The sequence below is a fragment of the Ovis canadensis genome, chromosome X (genome assembly GCF_042477335.2).
Source record: "Ovis canadensis isolate MfBH-ARS-UI-01 breed Bighorn chromosome X, ARS-UI_OviCan_v2, whole genome shotgun sequence".
Taxonomy (NCBI): Eukaryota; Metazoa; Chordata; class Mammalia; order Artiodactyla; family Bovidae; genus Ovis; species Ovis canadensis.
The window spans coordinates 65,336,436-65,350,419 of NC_091727.1; the positions used below are offsets into that span (position 1 = coordinate 65,336,436).

General features: G+C 40.0%; 1 long non-coding RNA gene, 1 other non-coding gene and 1 pseudogene across 2 annotated transcripts; 1 reads left to right on the forward strand and 2 right to left on the reverse strand.

Moving 5' to 3' along the window:
• Positions 1-6,159: 6,159 nt before the first annotated feature.
• On the reverse strand, positions 6,160-6,807 carry LOC138931069 (high mobility group protein B1 pseudogene; annotated as a pseudogene).
• A 1,109-nt stretch (positions 6,808-7,916) lies between these two features.
• On the forward strand, positions 7,917-12,486 carry LOC138931070 (uncharacterized). The gene is made up of 2 exons (XR_011446350.1): positions 7,917-11,976; positions 12,212-12,486. It is a non-coding gene; the product is annotated as an uncharacterized lncRNA (long non-coding RNA).
• A 108-nt stretch (positions 12,487-12,594) lies between these two features.
• Positions 12,595-12,697, reverse strand: LOC138931253 (U6 spliceosomal RNA). Its single transcript, XR_011446499.1, has one exon. It is a non-coding gene; the product is annotated as a U6 spliceosomal RNA (small nuclear RNA).
• Between the last annotated feature and the right edge of the window lie 1,287 nt (positions 12,698-13,984).

A 13,984-nucleotide genomic window follows, 5' to 3' on the forward strand; every position in this document is an offset into this window, starting at 1 on the left:
AAATAATGCTGCTATGAACATCATGAACTCCTTACTGTCAAATTCAGGCTTAAATTGAAGAAAGTAGGAAAAACCACTGGACCATTCAGGTATGACCTAAATCAAATCCCTTTTGATAATACAGTGGGAGTGAGAAATAGATTCAAGGGATTAGATCCGATAGAGAGAGTGCCTGAAGAACTATGAATGGAGGTTCGTGACATGGTACAGGAGGCAGGGATCAAGACCATCTCTAAGAAAAAGAAATGCAAAAAGGCAAAATGGTTATCTGAGGAGGCCTTACAAATAGCTGTGAAAAGAAGAAAAGCAAAAGGCAAAGGAGAGAAGGAAAGATACACCCATTTGAATGCAGAATTCCAGTAAGAAAGCCTCCCTCAGTGATCAATGCAAAGAAATAGAGGAAAACAATAGAATGGGAAAGACTAGAGATCTCTTCACGAAAATTAGAGATACCAAGGGAACATTTCATGCAAAGATGGGCACAATAAAGGACAGAAACCGGACCTAACAGAAGTGGAAGATATTAATAAGAGTTGGCAAGAATACACAGAAGAACTTTACAAAAAAGATCTTCATGACCCAGATAACCACAATGGTATGATCACTCACTTAGAGCCAGACATCCTGGAATGTGAAGTCAAGCAGGCCTTAGGAAGCATCACTACAAACAAAGCTAGTGGAGGTGATGGAATTCCAGTTGAACTATTTCAAATCCTAAAAGATGATGCTGTGAAAGTGCTGCACTCAATATGCCAGCAAATTTGGAAAAGTCAGCAGTGGCCACAGGACTGGAAAAGGTCAGTTTTCATTCTAATCCCAAAGAAGGGCAATGTCAAAGAATGTTCAAACTACCACACACTTGCACTCATCTCACATGCTAGTAAAGTAATGCTCAAAATTCTCCAAGCCAGACTTCAACAGTATGTGAACTGTGAACTTCCAGATGTTCAAGCTGGATTTAGAAAAGGCAGAGGAACCAGAGATCAAATTGCCAATATCCACTGGATCATCAAAAAAGCAAGAGTTCCAGAAAAACATCTGCTTCTGCTTTATTGACTATGCCAAAGCCTTTGACTGTGTGGATCACAATAAACTGGAAAATTCTGAAAGAGATGGGAATACCAGACCACCTGACCTGCCTCTTGAGAAACCTATATGCAGGTCAGGAAGCAACAGCTAGAACTAGAGATGAAACAACAGACTGTTTCCAAATAGGGAAAGGAGTCTGTCAAGGCTGTATATTGTCACCCTGCTTATTTAACTTTTATGCAGAGTACATCATGAGAAATGCTGGGCTGGATGAAGCACAAGCTAGAATCATGCTTGCTGGGAGAAATATAAATAATGTCTGATATGCAGATGATATCACCCTTATGGCAGAAAGCAAAGAAGAACTAAAGAGCTTCTTGATGAAAGTGAAAGAGGAGAGTGAAAAAGTTGGCTTAAAACTCAACATTCAGAAAACTAAGATCATGGCCTCTGGTCCCATCACTTCATGGCAAATAGATGGGGAAACAGTAGAAACAGTGACAGACTTTATTTTGGGGGGCTTCAAAATCACTGCAGATGGTGACTGCAGCCATGAAATTAAAAGACTCTTGCTCCTTGGAAGAAAAGTTATGACTAACCTAGACAGCATATTAAAAAGCCAGAGACATTACTTTGCCAACAAAGGTCCATCTAGTCAAGGCTATGGTTTTTTCAGTAGTCATGTATGGATGTGAGAATTGGACTATAAAGAAAGCTGAACACTGAAGAATTGATGCTTTTGAACTGTGGGGTTGGAGAAGACTCTTGAAAGTCCCTTGGACTGCAAAGAGATCCACCCAGTCCATCCTAAAGGAAATCAGTCCTGAATATTCATTAGAATTATTGATGCTGAAGCTGAAGCTGAAGCTCCAATACTTTGGCCACCTGATGCAAAGAGCTGACTCATTTGAAAAGACCTTGATGCTGAAAAAGATTGAAGGCAGGAAGAGAAGGGGACAAGAGAAGATGAGATGGTTGGATGGCATCACCGACTCAGTGGACATGAGTTTGAATAAACTCCAGGAGTTGATGATGGACAGGGAGGCCTGGTGTGCTGCAGTCCATGGAGTCGCAAGAGTCGGACACACTGAGCAACTGAACTGAACTGATGAACTTTGGGGTATATCTGTTTTCTTTGCGTGTGTGTGTTTATTTCTATTTTCTTTTTTTAAATATAAATTTATTTGTTTTAATTTGAGGTTAATTACTTTACAATATTGTATTGGTTTTGCCATACATCAATATGAATCCACCATGGGTATACACGTGTTCCCCATCCTGAACCCCCCTCCCACCTCCGTCCCCATACCATCCCTGTGGGTCATCCCAGTGCACCAGCCCCAAGCATCCTGTATCCTGTATCGAACCTTCTGTTTTCAAATTAGTGTTTTCAATTTCTTTGAATATATGCCCAAGTATAGAATTGCTGGATCATATGATAATTCTGTTTTCAGTTTTTTTGTAGAATCTCCATACTGTTTTCCACTGTGGCTGCACCAATTTACATTCCCACCAATAGTGTGCTGGGGTTCCCTTTTCTCCATATCCTCACCAACACTTGTTATTTGTTGTCTCTTTGATGATAGCCATTCTGACAGATGTGAGGTGATATCTCATTGTGGTTTTGATTTGCATTCCTCTGATGACTAGCAGTGTTGAGCATCTGTTGACCATCTATGTGTCTTCTTTGGAATAATATTTATTTAGATCTTCTGCCCATTTTAAAATCAGATTTTTTTTATATTGAGCTGTATGTAGTATTTATATATTTTGGATATTAACCCCTAGTCAGTCATATAATTTGCAAATATATTTTTTTCCCATTCAGTAGGCTGCCTTTCCATTTTCTTGATCATTTCTTTGTTGAGCAAAAGCTTTAACGTTTAATGAGGTCCCGTTTGGTTATTTTTGCTTTTATTTCCTTTGCCTTAAATGACAGATCCAAAGAAATATTGCTATGGTTTATGTCAAAGAGAGTTCTGCCTGTGCTCTGTTTTAGGAATTTTAAAGTTTATTTTTGTATATGGTATTATATAATGTTCTAATTTCAGTTTTTACATGTAGCTGTCCAACATTCCTGGTACCACTTTTTGAAGAGACTGTCTTTTTTCCATTGTGATTAATTGACCTAGGTGTGTGATTTTATTTATTTATTCTGTTCCACTGATTGATGTGTCTGTTTTTGTGCCAGTACCATACTACTTTGATTATTATAGCTTTGAGGTATAGTCTGAAGTCAGAGAGCATCATTCTTGAGTTCTGTTCTTTCTCAAAATTGTTTTGGTTATTTGGGATCTTCTGTGTTTCCATGCAAATTTTAAAATTATATGTTCTAGTTCTGTGAAAAATACTATGGGTGTTTTGTTAGGGATTGCATTGAATCTGTACATCACCTTGGGTAGTATTTTAACTACTAAGTTTTCCAATCCATTAACACAGTATATCTTTCTACCTGTTTGTGTCATCTTGAATTTCTTTCATCAGTATATTATAGTTTTCTGAGTACCAGTCTTTTATTTCCTTAGTTAGATTTATTCCTAAGTATTTTATTCCTTTTGGTGTGATTGTAAATGAAATTGTTTCCCTAATTTTTCTTTCTAGTAGTTTCTTGTTAGTGTATAGAAATGCAATAGATTTCTGTATATTAATTTTGTATCCTGCACTTTACCAGATGATGAGCTCTACTCTTTTTTTGGTGGTGTCTTTAGAATTTTCGATGTATAGTATTAGGTGGTCTGCAAAAAATAACAATTTTCTTTCCTTTCCAATTTGAATGCCTTTTACTTCTTCTTCTTGTCCAATTGCCATGGATAAGACTTCCACTATTGTGCTGAATAAAAGTGGCAAGAGTGGGCATCCTTGTCTTGTTCCTGATTTTAGAGGAAACGCTTCCTGCATTTAACCATTGAGTATGATGTTAGGTGTGGGCTCATCCATATATGGCCTTTATTATGTTGAGGTATGTTCCCTCTGTGGGCTTCACAGGTGGCACAGTGGTAAAGAATCTGCCTGCCAATGCAAGAGACGCAGGTTTGATCCCTGTGTCAGGAAGATCCACTGGAATAGGAAATGGCAAACCACTCCAATATTCCTGTCTGGAAAATTCCATAGACAGAGGAGCCTGGTGAGCTACAGTCCATGGGGTTGTAAAGAGCTGGACATGACTGGGTGACTGAGCATGCATGCACACATGTTCCCTTTATACCCACTTTGTTTTTTACTCTTTGGCTATGCTGCGTGGCTTGTAGGAGGAAGCGCAGAGTCCTAACCTCTGGACTGCCAGGGAATTCCCTTTTTTTCTATACCACTTTTGTAGAAAGTTTTTTAATCATAGATCAATGCTGAATTTTGTCAAAAGCTTTTTCTGCATCTATTGAGATGATCATAAGATTTTCATTCTTCAGTTTGTTAATGTGGTGTATGACATTAATTGATTTGTAGATATTGAACCATTCTCACATACCTGGGATAAACCCCACTTGATCATGGTGTATGATCCTCTAATGTATTATTGAATTTGGTTAGCTAATATTTTGTTGAGGATATTTGCATCCAAGTTCATCAATGATAATTGGCCTATAATTTTCTTTTTTTGTGATATCCTTGTCTGGTTTTGGTATTAAGGTGATGTTGGCCTCATAGAATGAGTTCCAAAGTGTTCCTTCCACTGCAAATTTTTTTAATAGCTTGAGAAATATCAGTGTTAACTCATCTTTAAATGTTTGGTAGAATTCCCCTGTGAAGCCATCTGGTCTTGGTCTTTTGTTTGTTGGGAGATTTTTTATTATTATCACTGATTCAGTTTCATTACTGGCGATTAGTCTGTTCATATTTTCTGTTTCTTCTTAGTTCAGTCTTGGGAGATTGTGCATTTCTAGGAATGTGTCCATTTCTTTTAGGTTGTCCATTTTATTGGCATATGGTTGTTTGTAGTAGTCTCTTATGATCCCTTTAATTTCTATGGTACCAGTTGTACTTTCTTTGTCATTTCTGATTTTATTGATTAGGGCCCTTTCAGTTTTTTTTTTTATGTTTATTTATTTTTGGCTGTGTTGGGTCTTCATTGCTGCACAGGCTTTTCTCTAGTTGTAGCAAGAGGGGGCTACTCTCTAGTTGAGGCACACAGGCTTCTTATTGTGGTAGCTTCCCTTGTTGTGGAGTACAGGCTCTAGGGCTCCTGGGCTTCAGTGGTTGTGGCTCATAGGCTCCAGAGCACAGGCTCAATAGTTGTGTCACATGGGCTTAATTGCTCTGTGACATGTGGGATCTTCCCAGATCAGTGATTGAACCTGAGTCTCCTGCATTGGCACATGGATTCTTTGCCACTGAGCCACCAGGGAAGCCCCTTGTTTTTATTTTTTTTCTTGATGAATCTGGCTACATGTTTATCAATTTTATTTATCTTTTCAAAGAGTTAACTTTTAGTGTCATTGATATTTTCCATTGTTTTTTAGTCACTATTTCATTTGTTTTTCTCTGATTTCTTTCCTTCTACTAACTGTCTTTTGTTCTTCTTTTTCTAGTTCCTTTAGGTGTAAGATTTGTTTATTTGATATTTTTCTTGTTTCTTGAGGTAAGCTCGTATCACTGTATTTATTTATTTATTTGGCTACACTAGGCCTTAGTTGCAGCATGTGGTATCTTCAGTTTCAACATACAGAATCTTTAGTTGTAGCATATGGGCCCTAGTTCCCTGACCAGGGATCAAACTGGGGCTCCCTGCATTGGAATCAAGGAGTCTTATCCACTGGACCACCAGAGAAGTCCCTTGTATCACTATAAACTTCCCTCTTAGAACTGCTTTTGCTGTGTCCCATAGATTGTGGATCACTGTGTTTTTGTTTTCTTTTGTCTCCAGGTATTTTTAAAATTTTATCCTTGATTTCTTCACTGATCCTTTGGTTTGTTTAGTTTCCACGTATTTGTGGGTTTCTTTTTTTCTTTTCTTTTTTTGCAGTTTTATTTTCTTGTAGTTGATTTCTAGTCTCATAGTATTGTGGCTGGAAAAGATATGATACTTGATATGATACTAGTGTTCTTTTCTTTTTTTTTACATTTCAATTTTTTTTCTTTAAAAGGAGTGAGTTGTGTACAGGAGGGTTAAATGCTTTATAGACAAGAAAAAAAAACTGCGCTAGAACCAACTTATTCATCATCTTCTTCTTCCTCCTCATCCTCTTCATCTTCTTCCTCCTCCTCATCCTCTTCATCTTCCTCATCTTCCTTCTTTTTCTTGCTTTTTTCAGCCTTGACAACTCCCTTTTTTGCTGCATCAGGCTTCCCTTTAGCTCGGTATGCAGCAATATCCTTTTCATACTTTTCCTTCAGCTTAGCAGCCTTCTTCTCATAAGGCTGCTTATCATCCGCAGCAGTGTTATTCCACATCTCTCCCAGTTTCTTTGCCACATTGCCAATGGACAGGCCAGGATGTTCGCCTTTGATTTTTGGACAATACTCAGAACAAACCAAGAAAAAGGCCGAAGGAGGCCTCTTGGGTGCATTGGGATCCTTGAACTTCTTTTTTGTTTCCCCTTTAGGAGGGATATAAGTTTTCATTTCTCTTTTATAACGGGCCTTGTCTGCCTCTGCCATGTCTTCAAATTTTCCTTTCTCTTTAGCAGACATGGTCTTCCACCTCTCTGAGCACTTCTTAGAAAACTCTGAGAAGTTGACTGAAGCATCCGGGTGCTTCTTTTTGTGCTCCTCCTGGCAAGTTTGCACAAATAATGCATATGATGGCATTTTGCCTCTTGGCTTCTTAGGATCTTCTTTGCCCATGTTTAATTATTCTTCCTCCACGAGGCGCAGAGTTGCCCAGTGCCCGTCCGGCTCTCACTTGCCCTGGTGCTGTCTCTATGGAGCTCAGTGTACTGCAATGGCTGTGAGAGTGGGAGCCAGACGCTGATACTAGTTTTCTTAAATGTAATGAAACTTAGTTTAATGGCCTAGCATTTGATCTCTTCTGCCGAGCATTCCATGTGCACTAGAAAAGAGTGGATATTCCACTGTTATTGGATGGAATGTACTATATTTATCTATTAAGCCCATTTGGACTAATGTTTTATATAAGACCAGAGTTTCCTTGTTTATTTTTCATCTAGATTATCTGTCCATTGATGGAAATGGAGTGTTAAAATCACCTAGTATGATTTTGTTGCTGTCAGTTTCTCCCTTTATGTCTGTTAATATTTTCTGTGTGTATTTAGGTGCTCTTATGTTGGACGCATATATATTTCCTATTGTTATATCTTCTTTTTGTGAGGAAGCTTTGCCACAGCATGCAAGATCTTAGTTCCCTAACCAAGGATCAAACCTGTGCCCCATACAGTGGAAGCACAGAGTCTTAACCATTGGACAGTCAGGGAAATCCCTGTTATATCTTCTTCTTGGATTGATCCCTTAATCATTATGTAATATCCTTCTTTGTCTCTTGTTACAGTCTTTGTTTTGATATATATACACTACTTATATAAAATAGATAAGTAGTGAGAACCTACTATATAGCACAGAGGACTCTACTCATACTCTGTGGTGACAAAGGGAATGTATTACATGTATAGCTGATTCAATGTGCTCTATAGCAGAAACTAACAACATTGTAAAGCAACTAAATTCCAATAAAATTTTTAATAACCTATAAAATAAAGTCTATTTTGTCTGATATAAGTATTGCTACCCCAGCTTTCTTTTGATTTCCATTTGCATGAATACCTTTTTCCATACCCTCACTTTCAATCTGTGTGTGTCTTTGGATCTGAAGTGTGTCTCTTGTAGGCAGTGTATATTTGGATCTTGTCTTTGTATCCGTTCATTCACTCCATGTCTTTTAATTGGAGCATTTAGTGCATTTCCATTTAGTGTATTACCCATTATTGATGGATACATACCTATTGCCATTTGGTTAATTACTTGGGGGTCATTTTTGTAATTTTTTTGATCGTCTCTTATTCTTTTGTTCTATTCTCTTGTAATTTGATGACTGTCTTTAGTGTTAGTTTGGATTCCTTTCTTTTTGTGTGTGTGTTTCTATTATAGATTTTTATTTTGTGGTTATCAGGTGTGTGTGCGTGTATAAAATCAATGTATATACACATATATGTGATTAAGCTGCTAATCTCTTAATTTCAAAGGCATTTTAACAGCCCTGCATTTTTACTTTCCTCACCCCATGATTACTGTTTTTGACATCATGTTTTACATCTTTTCATCTTGTGTAGCCTTTAACAACTTATTGATTTTTAGTGCTTTTATTTTAAAACTTTCCTACTAGCTTTGTACGTGGTTGATTTACTACCTTTACTGTATATTTGCCTTTATCAGTAAGCTTTTTCCTTTAGTAATTTTCATGTTTATAGCTGTGGCCTTTTCTTTTTTACTTCCCTTTAACATTTCTTATAAAGCTGGCTTGGTGGTGCTGAACTCATTTTTTTGCCTGTCTGTAATACTTTTACAGATTTGATTTGATTCCTCCATCAGATCTGAATGAAAGCCTTGCTGGGTAGAGCATTCTTGATTGCAGGTTTTTCCTTTACTTATATTTGTTTTTTTTTCTTTTACTTCACTTTATATGTATTGTGCCACTTCCTTCTCACCTGAAAAGTCTCTGCTGAAGTTAGGTGATAGTTTTATGGGAATTCATTTGTATGGTGTGTGTTGCTTTTCCCTTGCTGCTTTTTATATTCTCTTTATCTTTAATTTTTGCCCTTTTAATTACAGTGTATCTTGGTATGGTCCTCCTTGAATTGATCCTGTTTAGGACTTTGTGCTTCCTGGACCTGGATATCTGGATATCCAGGATAGGGAAGTTTTGAGTTATTATGTCTTCAAAAAGTTCTCTGTCCGTTTCTCTCTCTTCTCCCCCTGGGACCCCTGTAATGTGAATGTTAGTATACTTGATGTTGTTTCAGAGGTCTCTTAAACTGTCCTCTTTTCATTCTTTTTTCTGTTTTACTTTGGTGATTTCCACTACTCTGTATGCCAGCTTGCTGATCCATTCCTCTGTATCATTTAGTGTACTTTTAATTCCTTTTAGTGTAGTTTTCATTTCACTTATTGTATTCTTCATCTGTTTGGTTGTTCTTTATATATTCTAAGTCTTTGTTAAAAACTTCTAACTTCTCAGTCTATTCATCTCTTCTTATCCTGAGTTCTTTGATATGTTTACAATCATTACTTTGACCTCTTTATTGGGTAGATTGTCTATCTTCACTTCACCTAGTTCTTCTGGAGTTTTACCTTGTTCCTTCATTTGGAACATGTTCCTCTGTCACCTCATTCTGCCTAATTTGCTGTTTTTATTTCTATGTATCTGGTAGATTGTTTATGTTTCTCGACCTTGGAGAAGTAGCCTTTTGTAGGAGACATCTTATGTGTCCCAGCAGCACACTTCCCTGTTGTCACCAGAGCTATATGCTCTAGAAATGGTTCCTTCTGTTATGGTGGGTTGACAACTGTGGGTGGTCTCATAGGTGTGGCCCACCCCTGGTTTGGTTGGTTTTCAGACCCTGCATTGTATAGAGGCTACTAGCTGCTGGTCAGCAGGGTCAGGTCACAAGATCTTGGCTAAAGGACGTAGGTTTGATGGGGGGTGGTCCTGGGTGCTTGCTCACTGGTGGGCAGAATCCGTTTCTAGGATGGATTTCCTTCATCTAGTGTCAGCCTTCTGAATGGGGCTGGTGAATGAGGCTGGTTCCTGATGTGCCTAGCTGCAGGTTCCCGGGTATTCCATTCCTGGTACTGGCCCACTGGTAAATAGGGCTAGGTGGCTGGCTGAGGAGTCCAAGGCATCTCAGTGATGGTATTGGCCTGCTGATAGGTGTGGCTAGGGCCCAGGTGGTCCCAAGGCTAATTAATGCCAGCTCATTGGTGTGCAGAGCCAGGTCTTGGTATCTCTGGCTTCAGGGCCCTATGCATCCCAAAGGTGGTTTCAGCTCACTGGTGTATGGGGCTGGATCCCAGGGCTGCTGGCTAAGGAGCCTAGGGTGTCCCTGGGCTGCTCTCTGCCTGCTGATGTTTTGACTGGGTCCTGAGAAGGCAGGCTGTGGGGCTGTGGTGATCCTGAGGCCAGTGTCTATCCATTGGTTGGCGGGTTTGGAGTCCAAGAGATCTCACCAGTGGTACCCACTCACCAGTGGGTGAAGCTGGGTCCTGGCACTAGTGCCAATCCACTTGTGGGTAGAACCAGGTCCTGGGGTCTCTGGCTGCAGGGCTGAGGGGTCCCAGAGCTGATGTCTGGCCACTGGTGGTTGAGACCAGTTCTTGACATGGCTGCAGGGTCTGGGGTATCCTCAAGCTTGTGTCAGCCCACTGGTGATTGAGGATGGATCCTGGTGGCTGAGGGGCTCAAGAGGTCTCAGAGCTGATGTTGGCCTGCTGGTGGGTGAGGGCATAGCCCAGTAGGTTCCAGGGCTAGTGCCAGCCTGCTAGTGGGTGGGCTGGGTCCTGCCATGGCAGGTTGTGGTGCTACAGTGGTCCTTGGGCAGGTGTCTGCCCACTGGTGGGTGAGGCTGGTTCCAAGGCTAGAGCTTGCTCATGGGTAGGTGAGTCCAGGTCACAGGGTGTCCTGAGGCTGGTGCCTGCCCAATGGTGGACAGAGCTGAGTCCTGGGGGTCTCTGGTTGCAGGGCTTTGGGAGTCCTGGGTCTAGTGCCTGTGCTCTGGTGTATAGGACTGGGTCCTGGGCCCTCTGCAGACAGGGCCATGTCCAGAGACAGCTGTGGGTTCAGAGGGTTTTAAGACTGCCTGCCTGCTGGTGTGTGTGGCTGTTCCTGCCTGGCTAGTTACTTGGCCTGAAGCATCCCAATATGGGTGCCTACAGGCTGGTGGGCAGGAGTGGGGCAGCATCCCAAGGCTAATAAACTAGAAGCAGGATTCCAAAATGGTGCTTGCCAGCCCCAGTGTCTATGTCTCCAGGATGAGACATATGTCTATGTCCAGTTGCCTCTTGCCTCTCTGGAAGGCTCTCCAAGATCAACAGGTGGGTCTGACCTAAGCTTCTTTCAAATTACCACTTCAGCCCTGGGTCCTGGAGCATGTGAGATTTTGTATGCCCTTTAAGACTGGAGTCTTTATTTCCCATAACCCTCTGGCTCCCCTGAAAGTAAGCCCCACTGGCCTTCAAAGCCAAACATTCTGGGGATCATCTTCCTGATATTGGACATTTGGACTGGGGAGCCTGATGTGGGGCTCCCATCTATAGGTTGCTCACTCTGGGGTGTGGGTCTCGACTATACCGTGACTCTGGCCCTCCTACTCATCTCACTGTGGTTCCTTCTTTACGACTTTAGTTGTAGGAGATCTTTTCTGCTAGATTCTGTTCTTTTCTCATCAATAGTTGCTCTCATCAAATAGTTGCAATTTTGGTGGTGCCAGTGAGAGGAGATGAGCTTAGAGTCTTCCTGCTCGGCCATTTTGACCAATAAAGAAACTAGTAAGAAATATTTTTATCTTTGACAATCTGATAGGTTAGGAACCTATAACTAATCTTTTTTTTTTTTTACTAAAAATACATGTACATGGCAAAAAACAACACAAACAATATAAAAGGATATACAATTGAAATTATAACCTCTGTTCCCTCAGTTCCCTTTCCAGAGATGCCCCCTGTCAGTTTCTTGTTTATTCCTCCAGATATCTTGTATGTAAACCATGTATATACAAGTATAATAAATGGGTGTATATGTGCACATGGATTTGAATATCTGTCTGTCTGATTTACTGATGAAAACATCTGAACATACTTATTTGTTCATGTGGGTTAGTATATTTTAGGGAAAATTCCTAGAGGTATGATTGTTGTATCAATGTATTATAGTGATTGATATCATTCCCAGCCCAGTATCCATGCCATGTCTTCACCATTGTTCAGCAGTCATAAAGTTTGAAGAGAGTGGAATTGATCTCACTCCCAGCTTCAAGAGTGGGTACACCACCGTGTAACATGATCAAAGTAAGTCTATCCCCTATGCCTTGGTTATTGGTTCAGGCAAGCCAGGCCTTCGCCAATCAATGCATACTGTCCTGTCAAAGGGAAAGTTCAGGAATGGTCCAGTGATACCAAGTCAATGAAATGTTAGAAGATATTTGTTAATGTATTGGGAGGAAGAAGGTTGATTTTCTTTTTTTTTTTTCCTTTGCTGTTGTGAGAGAGAATAAAAGCCAGCTTTGTCTCTTCTTTTGCACAGTATGTTGTAGCTGATGTGAAGAGTTCAAGTGCTGCAGCCCCTTTGCTACCAAGAATGGAGTCAAACAGTGGAGCTCACACTTGGGATGACTGAACTGACAGATGGTAGGAAATTAGGTTCTTGGTGATATTGTTGATCCACAGAAGCAAACCAATTTCCAAGCCCACTCATCCCCTGGAATTTGCATTACTGGAACCAATAGATCATCTTTATTGTTTAAGACTATTGGAGTTGAGTTTTCTGTTACTTACAAATAAAAAAGCATATAAACTGTATTTTTTTCCTTTTTTAGAAAGGTGTTTATTGGTATATAGTTGATTTACAATGCTGTATTAGTTTCAGGTGTACAGCAAAGTGATTCAGCTATACATATACATGTATTCAAAAATGTGGGACACTTCGTGAATTTGTGTATCATCCTTGCTCAGGAGCTGTGCTAACCTTTAGATCATTCTAACTGTAGTAATGTGCTGTAGTAATGTAGTAAAGTGTGCCAAAGTGAGCACATTTTAAAATTTTTTGATAAGTTGCCTTACAAAAGATGTACAGATTTACAATCCAACAACAAAACATGAGTGTTTCTCCACAGCCTTGCCAAATAATATATTATCAAACTATCTGCTACTGCCATTTTTATAGGAAAAGAGTGGTATCTTAACAGTCTTTTTTATCTTGAGTAAGGTTAAACTTTTTGTTTGTTTATGTTTTGGCCATGCTGCTCAGCATGTGGGATCTTAGTTCCCTGACCAGGGACTGAACCTGTGTCCCCTGCATGGAAGCATGGAGTTCTAACCACTGGGCCACCAGAATTCCCTAAGCTTTCTAATGTACTTAAAATTCACATATATTTCCTTTTTTTCTGCATGTGTGTGGGTATAATACTCATGTCCTTTGCCTAGTTTTCTATTTCTCTTTTCTTACTGCTTTGTAAAAGCTTTTTGTATCCTAAGTAAATCAGGTTCTTGTTATGTGGGTTGAAATGTACTTTCTGAATCTCTTCTTTGGCTTTTGATTTTCTTTTTCCATTAAAATTTTTTTCTTGGCTGCACTGGATCTTCATTGCTGCTTATGGGCTTTCTCTGTTGCAATGCACAGGCTTCTCATTGCAGTAGCTTCTTTTGTTATGGAGCACAGGCTCTAGGGGATGCAGGCATCAATAGTTGCAGCTCATGGGCTCTAGAGTGAGGGCTCAGTAGTTGTGACACATGGGCTTAGTTGCCCTGCAGCATGTGGAATTCTCCTGGACCAGGGATTGAACCCCATCCCCTGCATTGACAGGCGGATTTCCAACCACTGGACCACCAAGGATCTTTTTGCATTTTAAAAAAATTTTGCTTATTTATTTATTTTGGGCTGTGCTGGGTCTTCATTGCTATGCAGGCCTTTCTCTAGTTGCTGTGAGCAGGGGCTACTCTCTAGTTATGGTATTCTTTTGTTGTGGATCACAGACTCTAGGGTATGCGGACTTCTGTAGTTGTGGCTCCTGGACTTGAAAACACAGGCTCAGTAGTTGTGGTGCACAAACTCAGTTGTTTGCTCCATGGCATGTGGGATCTTCCCGGACCAGGGATCAACCCCATGTCTCCTGTGTTGACAGGTAGATTCTTTACTACTGAGCCACTAGGGAAGCCCTGCTTTTTGCATTTTTATGGCAAATATATATATAACATAAAATTTAGCATTTTAAACCGCACAATTCATTGGCATTAAGTACATTCACAATATTGTATAACCTTTACCACTACTTATTTCCAGAACTTTCTCATCCTAAAG